The sequence below is a fragment of the Talpa occidentalis genome, unplaced genomic scaffold (genome assembly GCF_014898055.3).
Source record: "Talpa occidentalis isolate TD23 unplaced genomic scaffold, MPIMG_talOcc4v2.1 talOcc4.3, whole genome shotgun sequence".
Lineage (NCBI taxonomy): Eukaryota > Metazoa > Chordata > Mammalia > Eulipotyphla > Talpidae > Talpa > Talpa occidentalis.
Genome location: NW_023603184.1, coordinates 132,582,421 through 132,607,694, shown reverse-complemented (window position 1 = coordinate 132,607,694; position 25,274 = coordinate 132,582,421). Strand labels below are relative to the sequence as shown.

Here is a 25,274-nt window from a genome sequence, read left to right as displayed (position 1 = left end):
GAATATTATGAAAACAAATAAAAGTATCAATGTGTGTATGCATGCATTTTTGTGATCTGGACCTTGGAAATCATAAACATTTAAATGTACTTTGATTTCAATGTATTCTGTTGATGGAATTCCTCACAAATACAGCTAAGCTTCAGGAGAAGGGAACTTAGAACTCAGCACGAGATGTCATGTTGTAGGTAGAGCATGTGAAATGAGATATATTATAGCGGCCTGCTTGGAAAATTTAGTCAGTGTCAGCATGTCAGTGTGACTGTCAGGAATATAAACATTCACAAAAAGCTCCATCAATAGTGATGTGTATATTGTGGTTCTCATTAACCCTTTAATTTTAGTTTTGTCAAAGGACATTTAAAGCTTCATATAGAATGTTAAAAGTAATACGTATTCATTAAGGGAAGTTTGAAACATAAGCAAAAGTACAAAATAGAATTGTGTGCCATGATTCACTTGACAATTCTCTAACTTCTAAGTATCTGTTTTTCATTTATGGTCTATTTTTGATAATGCCATACTTTTTTTTCAAAAATGTTTTAGTACATCTTGATTTCCATGATATTTTTTTCTAGATATGAAATTACCTTCAGAGACAGTACACTGAGAAATGCTAACTTTTTATGTGCACTGAAAAGAGTGGTTAGGCATTTGACCCACATTCCTCTGTAACTTGTCTTCAAGGTTCCTACCTGAGAAGTGGCTTATATAATCTTCTGATCATTCCACCCAATTAGCTATTTATGTGGTACTTAATACTAGTGCCTAGTTTCCTGACAAGAAAGAAAAAAATCATATCACTTACATTTAAAAATATATATGCAGGCAAGTTCTAAAGAAATGTCTACTTGCAAATAACTTTTGAATGTTTTACCACTGTGTGCTTATATTCAGCACACTTCTGTAGTACCAGAACTAGAGCTCATGTTTAGTGAAGAAATCAAATATCTTATAACTTCTATCACCTGAACCTAGGAAAGGTTCTCTAGTTCCCTTGGAAGAACCGATGTTGTTACAGATTACAAATTCTGAGTTTGCCTTGTCACTGATAATGATTCTTAGGGGAAGGGAGAGAAAACAGGTAGAAAGTTTGAATCACAAAAGAAATACAAGTAGGCTTTAACATTTGTTTGTATGAAACCTGTTTAATTATCAATATTTATAGTTTTTGATTTATTTAGGATATTCCATCCATTCCTTCTTCATGGAGCTAGTTGTTATTTGGAAGGCAGCTATGATCACCACTATACCAACACCTCTAGTATTTTGGTTTTAACATGCAGAACAACAAAAAAAGAGGAATATTTTCAAATGGGTAAAGTTTTTACATATATAATGTGGCTATAAAATTCTTAATTACCTTTGCACATTAAGTATTAAGAGCAGCTTTACACTCATCTTACAATTTTTTAATTAAAATTATTATAATTAATTTTTGATATCTCAAGGTTTTCAGTGGAGGGAAGAAAGTGGGAATGAAAATATATAAAGGAATGGCTTAGTGACTTAAATTTAATGAAGAATTTCCAGAAATATGTTATCAGCTTTTTAGCAGTAAACTTTGCCAGAATCCAAAAGGTACCCTGTAGTCATAAGAAGTGACATCTGATTTATTGCCTTCCACCCTCTGACTGCTTGTGCAATCAGCATCACTAAGATGCATATAAAATTATCCCTGTAATTGTATTACTCTAAAGAATTTATTTAATTGTTTTTAGCAGTTTCCACAGCCTACAGTAAGTGTATCAAGTACTGTACTAAGAAGTGTTGCAAGGTACTGAGCCATGACTAATTTATTACCTGTAGAAATGCCTTAACACTTAATAAGGTGTTAATTGCATTCAGGTGACACAACTGTACTTGGAAAGATAATTTGGTGCACGTTATCTGAACTGATGGAAGTGTGGAAAGCATTCAGGTTACAAGGCACTAGGAAGGGCAATTTCGTGCAGCTTATCTGCGCTTGATAATGGATACTTAGCAGCCTAACTAGTAAGCGCATTTATTCTATCACCATTAATGAAAAGCATTTCAATTAATAATAAGAGGAAATGGAAGTTTTATTTTTTAATGTTTTGACTTGCTCTCTTTTAAAAAGGTATCAGTGTGACTATCAGGAATATAAATTGTTTATTTAAATGCTTATTAGCCCCATCAGTAAGTCATTTAGTGGGTTTATGCTGTTGTAGGGTAAGGTAAAAAGTATCAGGCTTTTCTGCCCTCCCGACAATAGGATGGATGACAGAACCCTGTGGTCCTGAATGCATGCCTGATGGCGGGCACCTGGAGTAGGGTGTGGGCATATGTAGATGGGATTCACCTGGGCTAAGACTGGGCTTTTAAGGGCGGTGTCACGGGGATGCCAGCAGAAGCAGAGCAGAAGCAGAAAAGCAGAAGCAGAACCAGGGGAGAAGCAGAGAGAACGCGAGAACACCGAAGAGCCCAGAAAGAGCAAAGACCTGCTGGGGGCTGCAGCCTCGCAGCCCCCCAGCACCCCTGCCTGTTGTGTCCCTAGTAAATCCCAATAAAATCCTGCAAAACCCACCAAGGGCTCCAGGACTCCTCCTTTGCCGGATCTGCTCCGGTCATAGAAAATCTGCACTGTGTCCATTCCTGCCCTTACAGCTGTGCCTACCCCAACATATTGAGAGAGTGAAAAAATTCAGTGAGTCATCCACACATCTGTAAGTTTCCAAAAATTGGGAAATGAGGGCTGACCGAGGGTTAATGTTTGTTGCAGAGAGACCCAAGTACAAGATCATAAAATGATAAACATAGGATGTTAAAATGTGTTGGTTCATGCTATTACCTTGACTTGTCATAGATGTACAAAAGAGATAGTGTGCTAAAATTTTATTCCCTTTGAAAATTTCAAAGATGATTTTCTAAGTTGGGACTCAAGGTCATCAGGCCTGTTTACACACTGATCTTATTCAAGATCAGAAATGGTTAGCTTTTACCATTCATGTGGCAGATTCATTATGTTCTAAACTAAGTATGAAAAATGAAATGTTTGGGTATTGGAAAATTGTGACAGCTTTTTAAATCCATGGTTGTTTATCTTTTTATTCTTCACAGTTTAGACTCTTGAATGAAATGCATAGTTGATATTTTTGTTTGTATTAGCTTTATTTTATATTACATAGACAAAATTTGGCATAAATGCAGATTGCCACATAATAATAATAATAATAGCTGACATTTATCAAATACTACCTCTGGCCTCCTTTTAGTTTGACATGGATGATTATAGTTAATCATCACAGTAACTCTTTGAAGAAGGTAGTAGTTTTAGTCTCCATTTCCCAGATAAGGAAACCAATGCATACTGTGTTATGACAAACATCACAAACTTAGTGAGTAGAGTTTACTAGAAACTGAGAGCAGCTTAGATTTTGTTGGTTTTTTTTTTTGACATTTCACAGTCAAATATCTTATCACTTGAACAAATGGAATGTGAAAGAAAATTATTTCAGTCCAGAGTCCATGCTTATGAGATATACATGATCCCTTTGCAATTTGATTTTTTTTTTTTTTTGCATTTTGCCTACTTATTCGAGAATTGAATTTACCAAGATTGTAGAGGGCTTACAGAATTCTATGTGCACAAATACTGATGGAATGTTTGTGGTTCAATTGCATCTGCCTTTTGTAAAACTCTAAATGTTGTTCTCTTTCCAGTAATACATTTAAGTGATAATTAAATAATTTGCACTGAAAGGAATTTTTAGGCATAGTACAATTTGCAGTATTAACATGAAAACATGACTCATAATTTTGACTTGATTCATTCCGTGCATGCTAAATTATCAGTTTGTGAGTCATCAACATTGTGTTTGCAAAATATTATCCAAGTAATGGAAAAATGGAAAGATCTAGATTAAAAAGCAATAATGTGGGCACCAATAGGAGAAGTTATCACTATTTTGTCTTCAGATTTTTCTGCTTATAGATAATGGTGGGGGCATTTGAAAAGTGTTGAAAAAAAGTCACTAAAACATAGAGAATTTGAAGGGTCAAATATATTTCTAAGTGAGAAAACATGATTCGGCGCATATCAAATAGTCTTTTCTGATCATGTACCCTTTCAGACCTCTCATATTTTTATGCATGTGACATCTAGTTTACATAGGCATCAAGCATCACCCTGATAGGAAGAAAGAGGGTTAACAAAACTGCAATAGGAAGCCTGAACTTCATGGTGAGTGAAGTGAACACACATATCCCCTTTTTGGTCCCTAGGGTTAAAAGTCAATAGGTTGGCCAAGATCAGCTGCAAACTACCGGTGTCCTGACACTTCACACTTGCTACTTAATCCAGATCTTTAGCCATGGTGGATTATCTTCAAATGACTACCTGTTATCCCTGCAATTTAGTTTCTGTTAACTGTCCCATAGTTGTCACATACCTTTAATCTCAGCAGTAGCTTGGCCCATTTAGAAATTAACATTGGATATTTTTCTATCTATAGCAAAGTGACACATTTAAAATTGTGTGTAGTTGTTTTGTTGTTTGTTTTGCTTTTCACTAATGTAGGGAGAAAACCATCAATCTATCCTTAAGAAATGAAAATTATTCAATATGGGAAGTAGTTAAGACAATTACCATAGAAAGAGAAGGAGGTGGACAAAAAAGGAAGCAGTCTGTCCCTGGGATGGAAGCACAAAGTGGGAGCAAAGAGAAAGGCTTCAGGTCTATCTGGGCAGAAATCTAAACCTATGCCAGATGAGCAGTGGTACTGAGTCAAGAAAGGGGGGTGTGTGTGTGTGTGTGTGTGTGTGTGTGTGTGTGACTGAAAGAACAGGGCACCTGTGTCTTTGGGAGCCTGGGCATGACACACTGAGGTTGGCCAGAGAGAGTAGAGCTACCTGACAGTAGTCTCCCCTTGAAAGACCTGGCTTGCCTAGGTAGGTTTTTTCTTGGACTCAGAATTGCAGCTGTGGGCAGATAGTAGTGGTAGTATCCAACCCTTCCCATTGAGACAGCAAAGTACAGTGAGGGCAGCAATGGCATCTACAGATGGAGAGATGCCAGGCACCTAGCTTCTTGAAAGCTGAAGTGCCAGACTACTACTGGTCCTGTGTATGTCCCAGAGTCCTTAAATGATCTTGGAGTAGAGGAGACTATAGTTACCTTACTCTAAGATTAGTTGACTTCCTCTCAAACTCATGGGCAAACTGTCAAGTTGATACTGATTTAAGTGAAACATAAAGATATGGGGTAGTACTTTTCCTTTCACAGTATTAAACAGCTCTCCAAGCACCTGCCTTAAACTGTGGAATTGGCAAGCAGATATCGTGAAGATTTTGGTTGTGGTGAGCGTGTCCATATGCTGCTTATGCCACACATCGACATTTGCAACTCTTAGTCCAGTTCATCCAGCTCCCCTGATTATATTCTTTTAATACCCTGCTATAAATCGTACTGTTTCCATTTGTTTTGGAACATAATGTTAAGTTTATGAGGAGATAATTATCAAGGACACCCCTAAATGGAAGAGAAGCTTTGATGGTCTGAATGGCAAGTGTAATAAAGTCATGCTTGATTAATGCACCCCTCTCTGCTGTCAGAGGATGTCTACCAAGCAATTTAAAACAAGCATTCACTCTTGGGGCACCTTCTTCTTCCATCAGCATTGAAAAAAATAATGGCAATTTCCTACTCTGTGACATTCATGTTTCTTTATTCTACCAACCTTCTGTTTCACTAGCACTGCACATAACAGCTATTTGAGAAATATGTTAAACTTCATATGTAACTTTAGGGCATAGTTTGATATGAAGAACCATTTATAATCTATTTATTAGATTGAGTAAAATATAGAAAGCCTTCCATGTTTTGTGTGGTTTAATTTAATTTGGGAATGAAGGGTTCTTGACTGTACCACCAAATTAGTTCTCTCTGTCCTCCCAAAGTTATTTGGAGGGCTTACATCTGAGTGCTGAATGTATGGCCCAGCAATGAGAGGTCAGGAAAAGGGGTGGTTTTTCAGAGAAGGTAGTGGGTTTAGTTTTCTTTAAATTGAGAGTAGAGTCTGGTGGGGCAGTCACGTGGCACTCTCTATCTGCATTTTGAAAATACTATGTGCATTTTGGAAACATTGAATAGGACTTTAAACTGAAGACTGTAAAGCACAAGACAGCTGGAGAAGGGAGTTAGAATAACACAAAGCCAAGGGGCAGAGCATTCTAAGAAGTGTCTTGGGGGATGGGACGTGGTACTCAAGCAGCATTGATTTCTTCTCCCACTTGGCTTCTTCTCTAACTCACAAGCCAAATTTCTGCAAGCACAGCAGCACCAGGAAAATGAAACTTGACAACCTTCACATTAAACAATTACTGCTTCTGGTAAATCATCTGAGCCCCATGTCAGGGTTCCTGCCCAGGAGGGGCAATAATCCCAGTCAGAGACAACCTGGGAGTCTGTTAGAGAAACACGGCCACATCATTTCCAAACAAGTCTGGCTCCATATGACAAAATCCATGCCCAAAAATGGTTTTCAATATATAATCACCCATCTCACCCAAACTCCCAGAGCCAGTCCAATTGAGGATGAAGAAGAATGTAAAGATCTGGCTTGTTGCAGGATTAGCCCATCAATTCAGCTTTTAGTTTTTAAAACTCTACTATACTTTTGATAACACCTTTTGATAGAGCTAAGTTGAAATTCATAATAAAGTTTTTAAATTTCACATAGTCACAGGCAGAGTTTATCAGCCAGTCTGTGGAATAAATCTCATCAAAGGATGAGTTCCTATCTACCTGTTCATTAGGAGTTCCAAATTAACAAGTAGCTTCCTTCCCATATCTTGAAAACTACAAAGTTATTAGTGTCACAGTTGTCCTCAGTAAGTTTTTAAAGACTCCCTCTTTGCGTCACTCTTCAGGGTTGATAGAGGCCATAACTAATTAATTACCTAAATTGAAACCATAGGACTCATACTAGGATAACTGTGTCACTGACAGCTAATTGGTATTTGTGTTCCTCTAAATTAATCTATTGAAATCATAGTCCCTAATATGATGGGGGGTGATTAGGTCATGACAGTGGAACCCAGTGAATAGGATTAATCCCTTTCTAAAAGAGACTTCAGAGAATGTGCTCTATTTTCTACCAAGTAAGGAAACAGTCATCTATAAATGAGGAAGTAGATCCTCAACAAACAACAAATCTGCCAGTTGTTTGTCCTTGAACTTTCCAGCCTTTAGAACTGTGAGAAATATATATTTGATTTTAAAACCTCCCATCTATGGTAATTTGTTACAGCAACCTGAAATGACTAAAACAACCACTTTTCTAAGACTTCTTATTTATTTATTTTTTTAAGTGTATCAAAAGCCCCAGAAATGAGTTAAGGGAATACTCCTGAGCTTCACGTACATTTTCCTAAGCTGTAATGAAAGGCTGTGTTCCTGGGTCCTTCTATGCAGATAATTTCTTTGCTCATATTCTCTCGGGTGTATCTCTTGTATATTATCTTATATATAGCCATGTCATTTATTTGTCATGCCTATGTTCGTGGTTTCTCAATCTGGTTGTAAATTCTTTATGAACTAACAGATCAAGACCCTGCTATTGGGTTGGCTGACTGGTCTCACATGTGGGTACACAGTGGTTCAGCAGCTTGGCCCCAATACTGGACCTGGCCAGGAGGCAATGCCAGGGCAGGCCAGAGCCAGTGCTGCAGATCCACTTTTGCCCTCCAGGAGGCCAATTCATGCAGGTGCTGGAGGATGAGCAGGAGGAGGAGGCTTGGGGAGGGCGAGAGTGGAGCTGCTATCTCAGCCTTGCCTAGGCCAGAAACAACAAGGCAGAGTGGAACCCTGGCAGTGGTGACACACAAGTGGGGGCATAAGAACCTGGAACAGGAGTGGAAGCTCATAAACTAAAAGTTTATCAAGAAATGGGTAGCTCAGATCAAATTCTGTTTTTCTGATGACAACCTTAAGAAGGATGCCTTCCTGCTAAAGCACATTTGTAGGAACAAGCAGGAATATGTGAGCATCAAGCTATTCACATCCTTCATAAAGGTGAAGCCCTTACATATGACTAAAGAACCCCTTACATGCCTTAAAGTAATCAGTATCCTCAAGTTAAATGAGGACCACTGGACAATGAAGAGGATCACCCCTGTCCTCATCTTCCCTAAGAAAATCCTCCCAAGCAGGAGTCTACTGGTCTAGCATCTCTACCAGCTGTGGGCCCTGGCCAGCCCCAAGAAGAATAGAAGAGTGCAGGAGAAAGTGATGGGACATCTGCTCAAACTCTTTGGGACCTTTGGTGCCATCTCATCAGTTTGGATCTTCACATATGGAGAACTACTTCCTGACATCTAGAGGCTCAGCAGCTGGTCCAGTCAGAGTGTACCATTCTGGAGCTTGAGGAGGTGAAAGTGCCCATCAAAATGCTTGAGTCCATGCTTATGGAATCTCAAGGAAGGGAAACCAGGAAAGCTATCCTGATTGGTATAAAGCCAACCAAAAAGAAACCTTCCAAAGACAAGAACAAGGGCAAGAAACCCACTGTGATCATCCACCTGAACAAATCTTGAAATAGGAAGACTGAGGATCTTTAATACATGGCTGACAAGTCTTCTGCCATAAGCTCCTCTGACCCCAGGAGCAATTCCACATCCCCTGAGGCTGGCTGGAAGTGGTGGTCCCTAATCTCAGTCCTTTTGGATATCAGGCTGTCTCCCAATGCTCTAATACATGGAGCAGCCCACTGGCTTGATAGAAGAGTGTTTCCAGAAATATCTCCACTCACTGAGGAAGGTTGACAGAACTCTTGCCCAATCCTGAGATTTTTAGTAAAAGCATGAATAGCTGCTCTGATAGCAGGTCACTTCCTCAGGCAGCCCCTAGGTTTGGAGGTGCCACAAAGCTGAGTAGGGGACGCATGAGAAGAGCCTGGAGCAAGTCTCCTTCTCTTTCAGAAAAAAAAAAGGCTGCAGAGGGGTTACCTGTGGGGATTCAGTGGTTGTCAAGAGGCCCTGACCACGTCAGGGGACCCCATGGTGGACATGAGAGGAACAGGGCCTATATACAAATACCTTGTAATTTTGCTACCAGCTCCATTGAAAACCGCCTTTGTTTTCAAAGTTCAGACATATGCCTGACATGAAATAGAATATTGTATTCTATTTGGAATAATTGTATTTACCTTGGAAAAATTGTATTTACCTATAGACCCCTTAATGTATATATGTGTAATGTAGATAATGAACTGGCAGGCATGCGATGGTCTGAAAACAACCTTCTAGTTCAGAACCCCCATCCCTCTCAGCGTGACCGTTACTTTGATGACACTGGGGTGTGGATTCCATCACTCTGCAGGGCTGTGGGACAGAGGGCCTCATCTCTGGAACAGGGTTCTTCCCTGCAGTGACTGCAGTGCAGGGGCTTCCTGGGAGCCCACAGAGTGCCTTGGTACAGTAGCAACTATTAAGTTGGTCGTATGGTATCTGCTAGGACTAAATGCTTGTTTCCTGTCATGTGAATAAAATAATAAGACACCTAAATAAGAGAGAACTATTTGAAAAATAAAAAAAGAGAACAGATTGAAAAATCTCATTTTTAATTGTTCTTAGAGTTTCTAAGTACCAAGTGTTAGCAATTTAGTAAACACTAGAATAAAATGTATCAAAATAAATCCATAATATTTAAGCTCAATTTATTTACATTCAGATGGTTACATTTTATGCCAATAGTTGCCCAAAATGTGTACATGAGCTCAGTACTCTAAATGTACATCTGAAATAGAATAGGACTAACACTGTGTGATTGAAAAGAGTCACACAGAGTTACTGACATGTTAGCTCTCACTGTTTGGTGGTGCTGGCCTGTGTATTTGTGTGTGAAAGAACAATGATAGTAACAAAAACTCAAGGTAGCTCGATCTTCTACTTACCTTATAGAAATAAAGTGATGACAGGGCCTTCCTGGTGCCACAAGGGGTTAAGATACAACCTAGCAAGCTATCTACAGCCATTGCAGCATGAGTTCAATCCCCAGCCAGGGAGCTACCCACATGACGCAGCAGACCTCTCCTGACTTGCTAGCTGCTCCCCTCAGCAGTGTATTTCAGTCAGTCTGCCTGTTCTGCTTCCCACTCTGTCTCTGGTGAATCCTCTCACCCCTCACACTTTTGGCCTGTACCCCAGATCTTGTATGCATAAATAAATAAATCTTTTAAAAAAAAGAAATAAAGTGATGACAGAAAGGAAAAATGTTATGAATCACTGACTATGGAACCACAACAAATTTTAAAAAAGAAATGAAAGGTAAATTACTTTCTATAAATGCAGTATCTGATTTGCATATGACAATTAGAAATATTTGTAATGAAGGACCTACCTATCCTCCCCTATCCATTTTTAATTCAGAATTTCTTAACACCTGCCAGATGACCTTATGTTGTTCTAACTTAAAATAATTGATAACAAGGCTTAAATAGCAGTGCAAAGCTTATTATCTGTTAAGAAGTACATAAGTAGAAGCTGATTTCCAAGACTCATCTTAATATTCTTCCTCACATTGAAACGCTGGCAGCTCTGTAAAATACATATCTACCTTGACACTTATTAATCCATATGACTCTAAGACGTGAACACAAGAATAGAGAAGATTATAAGACCCTGCATTTAGTATCAATATCTAGGATAGGCTTTCATTATTTGGTGCCAAAAGTTCTAATGAAGACAAAAGGCAACACTTAGGATTATTAACTAAAAGGTGAATTTTCTTTGAGAATTTCATCAGAATAAATTCCTTGTAAATCTTCCCTTCTTTTTTTTAAAAAAAAAAAAAGATTGATTTCCCTTAATCACTTGTGATAAAGCCAGGAGGAGGACCGGTAAGACTTATAGAAATAAAAAAAATTATATATTTTATAATTTTATTCCATATAAAATTTTAACTAGTACTCTTCTTCCTCACTCCTAATCACTTTTTCTCTGAGCCCATGGTGAAGGCCTGAGTTCGATCCCTGGCCTTGTTGCTGACCCACATGGTGCAGCAAACCTCTCCTGTCTCGCCTGCCGACCCCCTCGGCAGTGTATTTCAGTCAGTCTGCCTGTTCTGCTCCCCACTCTGTCTCTGGTGAATCATCTCACCCCCCACACCTCTGACCTACACCCCAGTTCTTGCAAGCATAAATAAATAAAAGAAATCTTTAAAAATAAATAAACTTACTTGACTTTTCTCAGCCTTCTCTCATCCTCCCACATCTTAAACTTAGGCAAAAGAAATTTCTTCTGCTCCAGTCACAAAGTACAGGAGGGGTGTGTGTGTGTGTTTCTTCACTGTGACTCTTTCATGTTGTAAATGTATTAACTTATTTACAAATTTGCCTCCTTAATGAGCTTAGTGAAAATGTATATTCTACCAAGGCAGTGATCAGTTATTTATTTTTGTAATGTAATAAAATGCTTGAGAGGAGTTTCTATTTATAAGTAAATGAGTAAATAAATAGTTGTGAGTGAATTAATGTGAATTATGTAAATGTACAAATGAATATATGAATGAGTGAATCATTATCTATCCATGATTCTGTTTTTTTCTTGCCCTTAGATCAACTTTATTTAGATATAATTTATATATGACAAACTGTATCCGTTTAAATTGAACAATTCTGCAACTTTGCAGACCCATGAAAGCACCACTGGAATCAAGATGCAGCACATTTCTATCACTCCCCAAAGTTTACTTACCTCTATTTTACCAAAAGTTTGCTATTCATCCCTTCCTCTAATTGCAACCACTGCTCTGGTTTTTGTCTCTGTATGTTGGCTTGCATTTTTTAAATTTTTAAGTAATCATAATTAAATTTTTAAGAAATCATACAACCTGTGCTCTTTTTTGTCTAGATTTTTAACTCAACGTAATGATTTTCAGTTTTAGACACATTGTTGCATATATCAATGATTCATTCCTTTTTTATTGTTGAACTGTGTTCCATTATGTGGATATACCATATTTTGTTTATTCTCAAACCTGTTTGATATGTTTGTTCAAGTTTTTGACAATTATGGAGAAAATTGATATGAATATTTATCTATAAGCCTTTTTTGTGGACACACGGTGTCATTATTCTTAGATAAATAACCAAGAGTCCTCTGACGAGATCATATGGCAGGTTTAACTTTAAAGAGAAAAACAAAGACAAAATGAAGGCTTTTTTTTTTACAAAGTAGTTGCCCCATTGTGAGTGTATGAAAGTTCCACTTGTTCCACATCATTGATAACACTTGTTACTATCAATTATTTAAAATTAATTATTCTAGTGGTTTTATAATGGTATCTCACTGTGGTTTTAATTATATTTCTGTAAGTCTGTGACCATGAGGTGCTCAGGGACCCCAAACTTTTAAGGGATGCACATTTTAAAAGGGTCCAGCTAACCTTGCACATAGAGGCAAAAAGATTTTAGTGTGAAAGATTTTTAATAGAATTGGTGTGTTCAAAGAAAGAAAAGAAAGGATTTCAAGTAACATATTCCCAGTAAAACTGAAAATTACCCACCCTCTCATAGGCAAATTTCCAGCCAAACAGGCTCAACTCCAAGTGGAGTGGTTCAGACACAAAAATTTCCTGAAGGCCTAAGGCATCTTCTGGTGGGGAACTCAGGTCCCATAGAACTAAGACAGAAGGAGAGACCCCAAAATCAAAATGTACCATATAATTCAATGTGAGGTCAAGATAACAACTGCCATTGTCCTTGCCAAAATTTTAAAGCCCAGGAGCACCCTCTGTACCCATGGGTGTCTCTTACCCACATATCCGTCCTCCATATGTTTTTCTTCAAGTGTCTTCTCCAAATATCTCTTCTTGTTTATACCCTTTTTTTCCACCTCCTAAATATCTGCTTTGTTCCTTCTTCCTTCCCAGTTGCCCTCCATTTGGGAAGTCTGGTTCATGGCTTGCTGGGGTTTATTATCCAAGGGGGCAACATGTAAGTGTGGGTGGGAAAATGGCACCCTTTCCAGGTGATGCACGGTGATGCTCCTCCCCCTTTCATGTCAGTGCATTCTATAACATTTTTTCTACATCTAATAATGTCGACTGTCTTCTTAGGTTCTATTGGCCAGTCATATAGGCAGTTAGTATTATTTTGTGTGAACTGACTATCAATCTCAGTTGTAAAAGCTCTTTGTATATTCTGAATATAAGTGCTTTATCAAGTCATGAATTCTAGCAATCTGCGGCCTGATATTTTGTTTTCTTTGATGGTTTGTGCCTATGTGTATGTGTATGTGTTTGTAACATTGTGATTTATAAGAAGTAAATATTTGGTGATTCAAATGACCAAAATATATTTTTATCATATTTATTTGGTCTTCATCTATAGTTCCTGATTCAGGGCTTCCAAAGCCCTAGGAATTCCTAAGTGTTGAAAGTGATAAGGTTATCTTTCCCTGTGTTAAGGAAGGTAACTTTAAAAAACACCTGTGTCTGATTGCCTAGAGAGACAACCACTTGATTAAAAAGTCATGTTTCTTGTACTACCTTCAGGCATCTAGAGAGAGGAAGAGAGAAGGGCTGGAGATTGAGTTATATCATCAGTAAACAATGATTTACTCTATCATGCCTGCCTAACAAGGTCTTTATAAAAACCCAGAAGAAGGGGCTTCCTCCTAGGGAAACCAGGGTCCCTCCATATGCCACCTTGTCAGAGTGTAAGCTCCAGCATGACAGGAGTTCCTTTGTTCAGGACCTCACCCTATATTTCTCTTCATCTGGCTGTTGATTTGTATCCCTAGTATCCATTTTAATAAATTGGTGATATAGTAAGTAAATGGATTTCCTGGGTTCTATGAGTCATTCTAGCCAATTAATGGAGGTTGTGTGAACCTATGATTTTTAACTGGTTGGTCAGAAAGAAGCATGTGTGACAGCCTATTCCAAAAAACCAGGATCTGAAGTGGTGGGTGATCTTGGGAGACTGAGTCCTTTACCTGTGGAACCTGATGCTATTTCCAGGTAGATAGTGTGAGAATTGAGTTGAATTCTCAATTCAACTGACTCTATAACTTACTTGGTGGTAGTGCAAGTCTCTACCTACTCACATTGTGATTGGATCCAGGAACCCTAGATAGTATCCCATCAAAAAAAATGGCCTAAAAAAATCTAGGGGGAGGGGGGTCCCTGATGGTGCAGGGGGTTAGGCATCACACTGAAGCAATCCACAGCCTCTGCAGCACAAGTCTGATCCCTGACTGGCCAGGAAGCAACCCACATGGCGCAGCAGACATCTCCCGTGTCTCGTCCGCTGCTCCCCTCAGCAGTGTATTTCAGTCAGCCTGCCTGTTCTGTTCCCCACTGTCTCTGGTGAATCCTCTCACCCCCCTGCATCTCTGGCCTGTACCCCAGCACTGTATGCATAAATAAATAAATCTTAAAAAAAATCTAGGGATAACTGTTTTTTTTCTGTAAGGTTTAAAACTTTTATATATAGGATCCATTGAATTTTCATTTATAATGAGATAAGTTCAAGATTACTGTTATTATTTTCTGTACAGATAATCAATTTTTCTAGTCTATTGAAAAAAACCTGCATTAGCACCTTTGTTTAAACTTAATGGCCTTTTATGTATGGTTCTATTTCTAGACTTTCCATCCTGTCTCCTATATGTCTAGTTTTTGCTATTTCTATATTTTCTTACATAGTTTTATACTAAATCTTGAAATCAGGTAATAGTTCTTTCAACTTCTTTCTAAATATTACTTGGCAATTCTTATCGTTTGCATTTCCAAATAACTTTCAGAATTAGCTTGTTAGTTTTGACAAAAAGTCATTTTCAAAATTTTTATCAGTATTATATTGAATCTCGAGGTCAATTTGAATCTAGGATGCGTCTTTAAAATTTAAGTGTTTCTGGAGAAGGTAACAATAAATTACCAATAGTACATAATTGTATAAATGAGTGAATCTTAGCAATAAAAGCAAAATGGTCTGCCATGAATTTCATCTCCTTTTATATCTGTATCATTTTGCTTAGAAGCAGCCACAAGTTAACCTTGAATGAAAATGTCCTCAAAGAGAACAGCAACAATAAAAAAACTAATCTATACCTAAGATCCCAACTTATAATTAAGAATATTTTGCATATTTTCTCTCCCTATTCTAAAGAAAAACCACACAGGATATCTTTTTGCACAAAATGTCTATGCTTATTTTAAAAACTACCTTTTCATGTGTAAACAGCCCAGCCTTTAGAACTACAGGTGTTGGGGAAGTACCTTCCACTTGGAACCTCATGCTTTCTACATTCTCAAGCACCTACTGATAAGCAGGCAAAGGAAGTGTTTTCTTGATTTATATAGCAACACATCAGAAAAGTTGAAACCACTTTCAAAAGTGGTTCACTTGGAAAGGTATTTTGCCTCTAAAGGAGTTTTCAGAAAGCCTCAGAGGACAAATGCACAGAACTCTAGCTAACTTGAAATTTTTCTTTAACCTTTTAAAGGGCTCATATTTTCCTTTATCTGCTTTACTTTGGTAATCATCTATTTTTCTTTTTCCTTCTTGGTGTTTGGTATATTCGCATGAACACTTTTTATTTACAACAAAATTTCATAACACTTTGGAATATATTGAAATAGGAAAAATGACTCTCTTTTACCCTTTTAATAATTATGGTAGGACTATAAAAATAAACTGTCCAGGCAACTAAAAAATGTGTTTCCCCTCTTTTTAGGTGATGTGTATCTTTGTGATGCTTTCTATTTTTTGTAAGTGACAGTTTATGATAGTGGTATAAAGTTTTCTTTTAAATACATATATTGAAGGAAAAAATAAACAGTAAAATAATACTACTGGTGTCAGACGCAGTAACAGTTGAGAAACACTGTATAAAACACTCAGATTAGAGAAATGTTTTATTAATTTATTTAATCATCCCAAAAAAAAAACCTGAGAGAAGCATTAGGACCTTTTTAAATTTCAAATTATTAAGAAAAGTGAGATGGAGAAGTCAAGATACATGCTCAAAGTTATACAGGTAGCAAATGGGTGAATTGATATTTAAACCCAATAGTATGTGAGTTACAAATCCATGTCTCTTCCCTGGTGGGAGCTCTGTTTTACTCTTTATTTTAGTAAGAGTCTAAGAGTTTTCCCTTTCATTTAAATTGAAAAATGGTGGGAACCTTTTTCGTCTGGCTTAAGGTGGAGTCCATGTAATTGAACATCTTTTTGGTAAGGTTTGTTGGAATTTATACAGTCCTTGAGTCTGATGGAATCCACAAACTCATCCAGACTCTCCTCTCTCCCAGCCTCTTCTGGTTCTCCTGTGTCCAAATCCAGGTGACGCTCCCTCTCTGACCCACAGAGAGGCTTATTTAAGGCCAGGATCATTGCCTTAATCCTTTCCTCATCTGGAGGACAGGAGGACATACTATGTGATATGATGCCATGAATGAATGTCCTTCTGATATATTCAAGATGAAGAAAGCATAAACACTAATTGATGTTATCTTGATTTAATCATTTTGAAAAACTCCTCACACTTCATTTTATTTTTTTTTAAAGATTTATTTATTTATTTATACAAGCACTGGGTACAGTCAGAAGTGTGGGAAGGTGAGAGACTTCACCAGAGCCAGAGCGGGAGCAGAACAGGCAGACTGATGAAGTACACTGCTGAGGGGAGCAGTTGGTGAGGCAGGAGAGGTCTGCACGCCATGTGGGACCCTTGCCGGTGACTGGGGATTGAACTTGCACTGCAGAGGCTGCGGGCAGCTTCGCAGCCCAGCGCTCAACCGCTGCACAACCGGGGAGGCCCCTCACACTTCATTTTAAATCAACATTTTCTATCAACTATATTCCAACTCATACAAGACCTGTTTTGAATTCTTCCATATATCCCAGTACGCTTTCAAAACTCAGGAAGCATCAATAAAAGAAATAATCAAGAAGATATAAAAAGCCAGTGTGTAACAAAAACTATTCAGAGAAAGATATTAGAACAGAAAGCCCCTAAATTCTTTGAATTTAATTATTAATAACATTTACTTTCTTTTCTTAGGAGAAATACCTGTAAATGTAAGTTCTGATTTCTTTCTCCCTCCTTAAAGTGGTTGATCTTGCACATCCTTTGGTTAAGTGCATTCCACCTTGGAGACTTGTAAATAACTATCTGCAAAAATCCGGTGGGCTCAGTGGTTAGTTAATACTACCCCTTCTTGAAGTGTAAATACCTTACATTCATCTTTCCACCACTACCAAACTTCTCTGATTTCAAAACTGAAACTGCTTTAGGGTCCCTTACTAGCTTCCTGCTGCCCACCCGAGGAACATGCTCTGGCAATCAGCTCAGGAGTGGTCGGTGGCCCTGAACACCAAAAATAAGAGTTAGTTATGCCAGTTATCAGTGACAGCCCAGTTTTTCTCTACGCAGTGTAGCCAGTGTAGCCAGCCATTAACTTGAGTCCCATTATTACATTTAATAAAACAACTTTAATATGCAATAAATATTTTTTTAGAAATGAAAAGTCTATCATTTTATATGCCGTGCATATTTCAAACTGATATAAGAAATAGATGCATGAGTCAAATGAGAATCAAGCTAGTCACTGATAATCATTGCTAGTGATTACACAAAAATTTTATTTCTTTCAAATGCAAGTGACTGTATGAAGAATCTTGTGGATGATACAAAAGAACAGTCCAAATATCTGTGTTTTGAAGAAGCTCTTTTATCCCAGGTTGAGCTGTTGAATTTAACCTGCTCTCTCATAATAATGCCATTTCTGATTTTCAGACATTCCTCTGGCTATTCTCTTTGCTCATTCTGAGACTCTTAAGAGGCGATAACTGCTTTTATTTATTTTTAATTCATGGTCTATAAATACACCTGATAGCATGACTCACCAACCACTAGCCATCCCACACAAAGAGACAGGATTGTTTGGGGCCACAATAATCTGGTTTTGAAGGGGTGCTGTCTGGTTTCACAGCCTTAACTCCCTTCTCTTTTCACTGGAGTCTTTCAAGGACGCCTCTGAGCAGCTTTGCACAATGCAGAGAGGCGCGGTTTTGTGCAGAACTTAGGGCAAGGGGAAAAAAAAAAGAAAAAGAAAACTTCCCTCTAGTAAATTGGCAGAAAAAAGTTTCTAAAGGTTACACACCACCCACACATTCCTTTCAAATGATCAAACACTTACAAGAGGTCAGGGAAGGAGAGACGAGGGGGGAGCCTGGAAGAATTATTTTTTTTAAAGCTCTCTGTATAGCAAATCTTGCTGAATAAGGGACACATTTGGACTCTTGTTAGTTTGGGGAAGATTTCTAGAATCAAGGAAACAGTGAATTGAGCTAGTGAACTGGTATCTCTCAAATGAATAATATAACTATGTCTTCCCTTTGTCTCATTCTAACTTAGTTACCATCTTTGTCGATTAAATTCTTTATTCTTTTCATTAATTTTTTTGTGGTTTAGTTTTCATGGTTTTCTTACTTCCTGGTTTCAGCAGAATATACTTAACTTGTTATCTTGATATTTCTGGCCCATCCTAAAGCAGGAAGTACTCAGCGTTTATAAGAAATCTGTTTGGACATGATTTCCTTACCTATTGGTAGTTTCTAAACTTAAATCTAGTCTTTGACTTGGCCTTAGTTTTGCATTGTATCCTGTGTCATTCTTGATGGTGTGGTTCTAGTCCTCCATTCCTTTTCATCAATTAGAGAAAAATGCTCATTCATCTAGGTTTTCATAGTAATATATACCTGGGTTGAACCTTTACTCATAATATTAATTTTCTGTGCTGGCCTCACCCTGATATTGTAATCTCCTCAAGGGAAGAGATGTGTCTTCCACCTCTTTGCATCCCTACCTCCCAGCACACTGTCTGACAGGTAATGGATACTCAATAAATATTTGTTGAAAGAATTAATAGATTTTTTTTTTTTAACTTGCAAAGCCCCAGGCATAAATCTGTGGTTTTTCTTGACACTCTACCAGGTGCAAGTGGCTGGAGGCCAAACTTTTTTGTTTTTGTTTAATCCCTCTTTGCCATTTGGTGCCCTGCATTCCTTCCCAATTTCCCTGTTGCCTTGGTCCAAACACAAACAGAAGACTTGTATCATAACACAGAAGAAAAGATAGGAGAAAACCCATAGAAGATACTTCAGCTTTGCAATCAAATCTGACATCAAGTTTGTGCTCGTTTATAATAAATACTCTTTGATTGCATAATGCATGTGTGACTTATTAATCTCTCCTGTTATAGGAATGATATTCCAAGCAAGGCACTTATCTCCAGATTCTATTCTGTTCTCCTAGTGGCTGCTAACTCCACAGACCTCTAGATTCTGAGCTCTCTCTAACGCCAAATACCTTCTTTGACTTTAATTCAGTGCCTTTTTGACCTCTAGCTTCAAGTGTAAACTTGATTTGAAAGATTTTTCACTTGTCCCTACTTCTGACCTGAAGTCTGGAATATACTTCCTGTTGAGGAAGCCAGAACTTGCTTTGCAGAGTCCCAGTGGTTGCTGGGAGCAGTCTGACCCACCTGGAAGATCATGACAGCCTGTGTGTCATCTCTTAATTAGACATCTTTCAAAACAGCTGAAATTGGATTTACAAAGCCCTCCGCCCTATATATAGCCTTTTTATTGTATCTCCTCAACATAGAATTCAGAAATCAGTTTTGAATATCAGCGACTATTTTTTTTTAATTTCAAATTCAATATATTTTATTTTATTTTTAAGAGCTGGGGTGCAGGCCAGAGATGCAGGGGCGGGGATGGGGTGGGGCAGGGTGGTGTGTGTGTGTGAAAGGATTCACCAGAGACTGTGGGGAACAGGCAGACTGACTGAAATACACTGCTGAAGGGAGCAGCGGGTGAGACAGGAGAGGTCTGCTTTGCCATATGGGTTGCTCCCTGGTGAGCTGGAGATCAAACTTGTGCTGCAGAGGCTGCGGATTGCCTCACAGTACGGTGCTTAACCTCCTGTGTCACCAGGGAGGCCCCTCAAAATATTTTAAAAGCAACTTTTTAAAATGTGTGCTTATTGCCAGAATATACATTTTGTCTTTGCAAAATTTTATAAAACTGCTATGTAGAATTAAATAAAAAGGACATGTTTGGGGTAATCTCAGTGTTACCTATAAATACTTTGGGGAGATATTTACTGTGTTGCTTGCTCAGAAGGACTTCTACTCAGCTCCGATCATGGGGTTCTACTGGTGACTGCTGATCAGAATCCACTATTCCCCTGGTCACAGCGCAGTATAATTTTGGCTGTTGCAGAGTCTGCCATGGCAACTGGTTTAATCATGAGTGTGTGACCCAAACTGAGCAGTTCATGGTTCTTCCTTGACATTTGTCTAATTAGATACAGAAGTGAAGGCTTCTTATCTTCTCTGGTTACAAGCTTTCAGGCTATAATCTCTGAGCCGCTCACAGATGTGTCCCAGAGAGACAGGCTGAGATATTAAAGCTGGCAGAGGGAGCAGTGCACATAAGTAGGTGAGAAAAAAATCCACAAGTTTCTCTGTCTCCACGCTGTGTGCTCCCCAGTCGCATTTGTGGGTTCCCCAGTAACATAAGTCTCTGGATTCACTTTTCTCCTTCTCTTCTCACCTTTATTTGGTTTTAGTATTTTCCTTTTCTGCATTTCCTAAAATTTCTACCATTGACATGTTTTTTATTTATAATAGTGAAGAAAAGTTTCATAATCTTGCATTTTTCCTAAGAAAAATTTTTATCAGAGAAAGGAATACAAGTTTACTGACATAAAAAATAGCAATTAAAAATTATATATTTAATTTCCAACTTATACAATATAATAAACTATCTTCAAAGGACTCCTTTGTGCTTTGTTTTTAAGATTATTTCCTTTTATTAGATGCTGAGGTATAACTTGGTTTATAAAACAACTGGACTTTTAGATACAAAACTATCAAACTTACTCTATTTCTGATTTGAAGAGTTCTTGTTCAAGAAAAAAAGCATTATATCACTTAATTTCCTGAAAAATCCTTTTGGGCATCTTTGTCTTTCTCATTTTTGTCTTACTCAAAGAAGCCCTGTTCCAACAAGAGTGGTTTCTAAAATGTCATCTCAGTCTATGTGGACATTGGCATCATTGATCCTGTGGGTGCTGATGAAATATTGTTAACACACAAGTAAGGAGAGTATATTCTTTGGCTCAGATGACTCTTGTAAACTTTTATGACATTTTAGGTCCAAAGTCCTTTCAGATGGTATGTTCTCTATACATCTTTTCAGGGTGAATCAGCTTTTACAGAAGGCAATTGGTATCCCACATGCCACTGAGTTCAAATTCTTAGATTATGCATCTTTGGTGTTTGAGACTAGTTTGTCCACCTTTGCTAACAGGTCAGCCTAACTGTTTCCAACCTCATCAATCAGCTATCAAGTGTAGAGGCTGAATACCTCTGGTATTGTCTACTGTTCAACCAAGCTCCTTTGGCTCAGAAATCCCTATGACTGCCTAAAAATGATTTACAACTGCCAATGCAGGTGTCATTTGTAGTGACATGGGCATATCAAAATATGATGCAATGAAATTGCAGTGTGATGGGAAACATTTTGCTTTCTGTTAATGCAGAGCTGCTATCTGATAACAGGGTACCAAGCAGGGTTCCTGGGTAAATTTTTGTGAACAACTAGGAATTTGATTTTGAGATGACTTCTGATTGGCTTGTACCTCTGCTTATTCCTCCAGATAATTTTAAATGCTTAGACTAAGTTGCACACGTGGTAAAATTCTTAGCAAAAATGGATAAAGATGACAAAGGTGACAAGTATATTAAAAATTGCAACTTAAAGGAGCTTGCAGGCTGTCTTTTTTTTTTTTTTTAAGATTTATTTATTTATACAAGAACCAGGCTACAGGCCAGATGCGCAGGATTCACCAGAGACAGAGCGGGGAACAGAAGAGGCAGACTGACAAAATACACTGCTGAGAGGAGCAGTGGGCCAGACAGGAGAGGTCTGCTGCGCCATGTGGGTTTCTCCCCTGCTGGCAGGGTTTGAACCAGTGCTGCAGAGGCTGCCAACAGCTTCACAGTGCGGCGCTCAACCACCTGCGCCACCAGGGAGGCCCATACTGTCTTGTATATGTACCTCCTAGATCCTAATTTGAAGCATAGGTTAAAAAAATGTATACCCCTGAATAAATGAATGCCTACCAAATTGTTGATTACTCATACCCCCCTGTTTTCTAAAAAGATTTTAGGAACTATATGGAGAAATATACAAGAACAATTTATCTCATAAAATACTACACTTGATCTTAGCCAAAAGGCCGAGAAGTGATAGTTCATAAAATAGGAGTAAAAATTTTGGAAATCTAGAACTTTGGCATTTGACAGGAATTTCCTAGAAGACATAGAAAAAGTCAAAGTCAGTAGGTTTCCATCATTTTCATAAACTGTACAGGAAAATTTAAAGTTTTGCTTTAAATTTTCAAGCATTAAATCCTCATTAACTTATTTTTTTTTTTTAAAAAAAACAAGATTTTTTTTTTGAAGATTTATTTATTTATTCTATAAAGCACTGGGTACAGTCAGAAGCACGGGAGGGTGAGAGAATTCACCAGAGCCAGAGCGGGGAGCAGAGCAGGCAGAAGGACCGAAGTACACTGCTGAGGGGAGCAGCGGGCAGCAGGAGAGGTCTGCGCGCCATGTGGGACCCTCCTTAGGTGGCCGGGGAGCAGCTGGGGATCGAACCGGCGCTGCAGAGGCTGCGGGCAGCCTCTCAACCCAGTGCTCAACCGCTGTGCCACCGGGGAGGCCCTAAATCCTCATTAACTTCTGGGGAAGAAAATTAAAACAGAAACAATGTAACACTTTTTTGCATTTTTAGTGAATTTATCATTTTTATTTTGACTTTTTTTGTAAACTCTGCCATCATTCCATTATGAAATTATTACATAAAGTTCATTGACCAACATTTCAATAGACATGTGGCCATGTCAATTCTTTATTAAGAAAAAAAATGAAAGTATGAAATCAAAGTAGCTCTTTCAGAAGTCATTTCTGTAGAGAAGTTAGAGTGTTAGTCCAAGTTTGAACCCTTTGGTTATCTCAAAGATAAGAGTTTGAGATAATGTTGCACCTTAGACTCTTCCTCACTAAGATTAATTTCTTCAGGCCAAGTGTTGATAAAAACTGAGACTGCTGAGGTAATGACAGTCTTCCTTTTATACAGAGTGCTTACAGGTTTTATGTGCATTGCCCAACTCTCACAATTCATTAACATATATAAATGAGATAAATAACATTCACACACTCTGCTAGTATGCTTATGTTGCTAATGTGGTGCTACCATTGATGTCAGCTTTGATTCTCCAAATAGACTCATAGACAAGTTTTTCATATCTGGTGACCGTGTTCCTATCTAACACCAACAAAGTTACTTGAAGTGATTGGTGTCTACCATAGCTGGTCAAGAAGCAAAGGAAAGCCTCTTAACCTAAAAATCCTAAAAATCCTTTGGTCAGAACTTGTATTTTCAGTAGATCTCATTACTCCAGAGTCATCATGTGGTCTGAACAGAGAGAGGAAGAATGCTCTTTTACTGAATAGGGGTGAGACCTATGGCTGAGCCTTAATATTTTGTTTTATTCTATCATTGCTACCCTTTCCAAGTACCTGATGTGTTATCTGCATCTTGTGATCTTTCTTTCCTTAATTAGAACCCCAGAAAATTAATTCCTGCAAAAAGGTCACTATTATAGTATTTGTGGTACTGTTGTGGAGTTCATTGGATCTCTAAGCTTTCTGTCCAACCAAGGAACTCTGCTATATTTTAATGAATGAATGAATTAATTAATTTTAATTAATTAATTAATTAATTGTTTCCTTCTAGCAGTCTTCTAAAATCACTTTTTTGCTAAATCTCAGAAAACTACATTCTTACAGAGTTTAAGATGGAGATATGTCCATGAAGAAACATCTCAAGATGTCATCTCTACAGTATGACATCTCTTGGGAAATGAGCCTGGAGCAGAGCACATGGCATTCCTGTCAGTCTATTTTTTTTCCCTCCTTGTCTTGTTTATGGTCTGTCTAATAGAAGGACTGCAAAAGGACTGATGAATGGTGATGAAACAGGGATCATAAAATGTACCATGAAAACTGGAGTATCTATGTGGAGGCAGAGGGCAGCGGTGTAATTTTGTGTTGGAAATCAAAAAGGAGCATGAGGGTGGTTTAAGCAGTCTGTGAATTGCTGGCAACAGATTAACCTGAGCTACTTGTTTCAACTGTTGGTTAGTGCTCCTGGACCCAATCATCTACTCCAGTCATTTGCTGAATCAGGATCTCTAGGATTTAGTCCAGTATTTTATTTAGGCAACTGAAATCTTCTGCTGGACACTGAACAGCTCCTGCTGAGGAATTTATGGGTGTCAGCATGGAGAATGCACAGGCACCAATGGATAGGAAATAAAGTGTATTGTCACATAGCAAAAAATAAAAGGATTATCCAAGTTGAAAGCCTCAAATTAGATCTAGCTTGAATCAAGAAACACAGAGAAAGAGTGGATTGGGCCCTGATAGTGGCTATTGAATGACCAGGTGATTTTGAAGCACAAATTTAGTAGTTTGAGCAATTTGAGCTTTCCTATGTGTTTTGAAGAATGAGCAGCACACATGGGTGCTTTAGCCTTAGTTGCTCAAATGTGGAAAGGGCAAGGAGAGAGTGAAGATCTAAAATTTGTCACCTTCTTTATTATAACAAGGATTATGCATTTAAACCTCTAAGGCAACTCCTTTGCATTTTAAAATTTGAGAACCACTGGTTTGTGGGTTTCTGTAATGGATGTGAGTACCTTGCTGTCTTAACTCCTGCTGGAAGAAACATTTTTCTTCGATTTCAAGTTTGTTTCACAATTATTTGGGTCTCACAAAGACACCCCAGACAGACACCCTAGGTTTACCACACTCCTAGTACTGTGCTCAGCCTTGTGCAGGGACTCTGCTGATTAGAGACAGAAAGGACTTTGCCTGTTTCTCCCCAACTGATTCTGAACAGTTTCCAATATGTGTGTGATGGTGACACCATCTGATTGAAGTTTCCCTTTGTTTTACTATCCAAGTTTGCACTTTGCTTTTCTACTCAAGTGAGATGATTTAATAGGGAGTTCTGAGACAGCCCTTATTTGTCCTCATGATGACAAGATCAACAGGATGTTTTATTTTCAGATTAACTGCTTGGGGTAGATTTGCTCTTCTGCCTATCTAAGGCCCTTCTCTAGGATTCCCACTTTCCCCCTGACAGACAGTTGCTCCACTG

At 38.2% G+C, this 25,274-nt stretch overlaps 1 protein-coding gene and 2 pseudogenes across 16 annotated transcripts in view; 2 read left to right on the top strand and 1 right to left on the bottom strand.

The window, feature by feature from the left end:
• LOC119256170 (ribose-phosphate pyrophosphokinase 1-like) overlaps positions 1-25,274 on the top strand; it is a 301,237-nt gene that overhangs the window by 202,224 nt on the left and 73,739 nt on the right. The gene's annotated exons all lie outside the window — the stretch shown is intronic.
• Positions 7,739-8,784, top strand: LOC119255188 (la-related protein 6-like; annotated as a pseudogene).
• On the bottom strand, positions 22,168-22,293 carry LOC119256495 (U2 spliceosomal RNA; annotated as a pseudogene).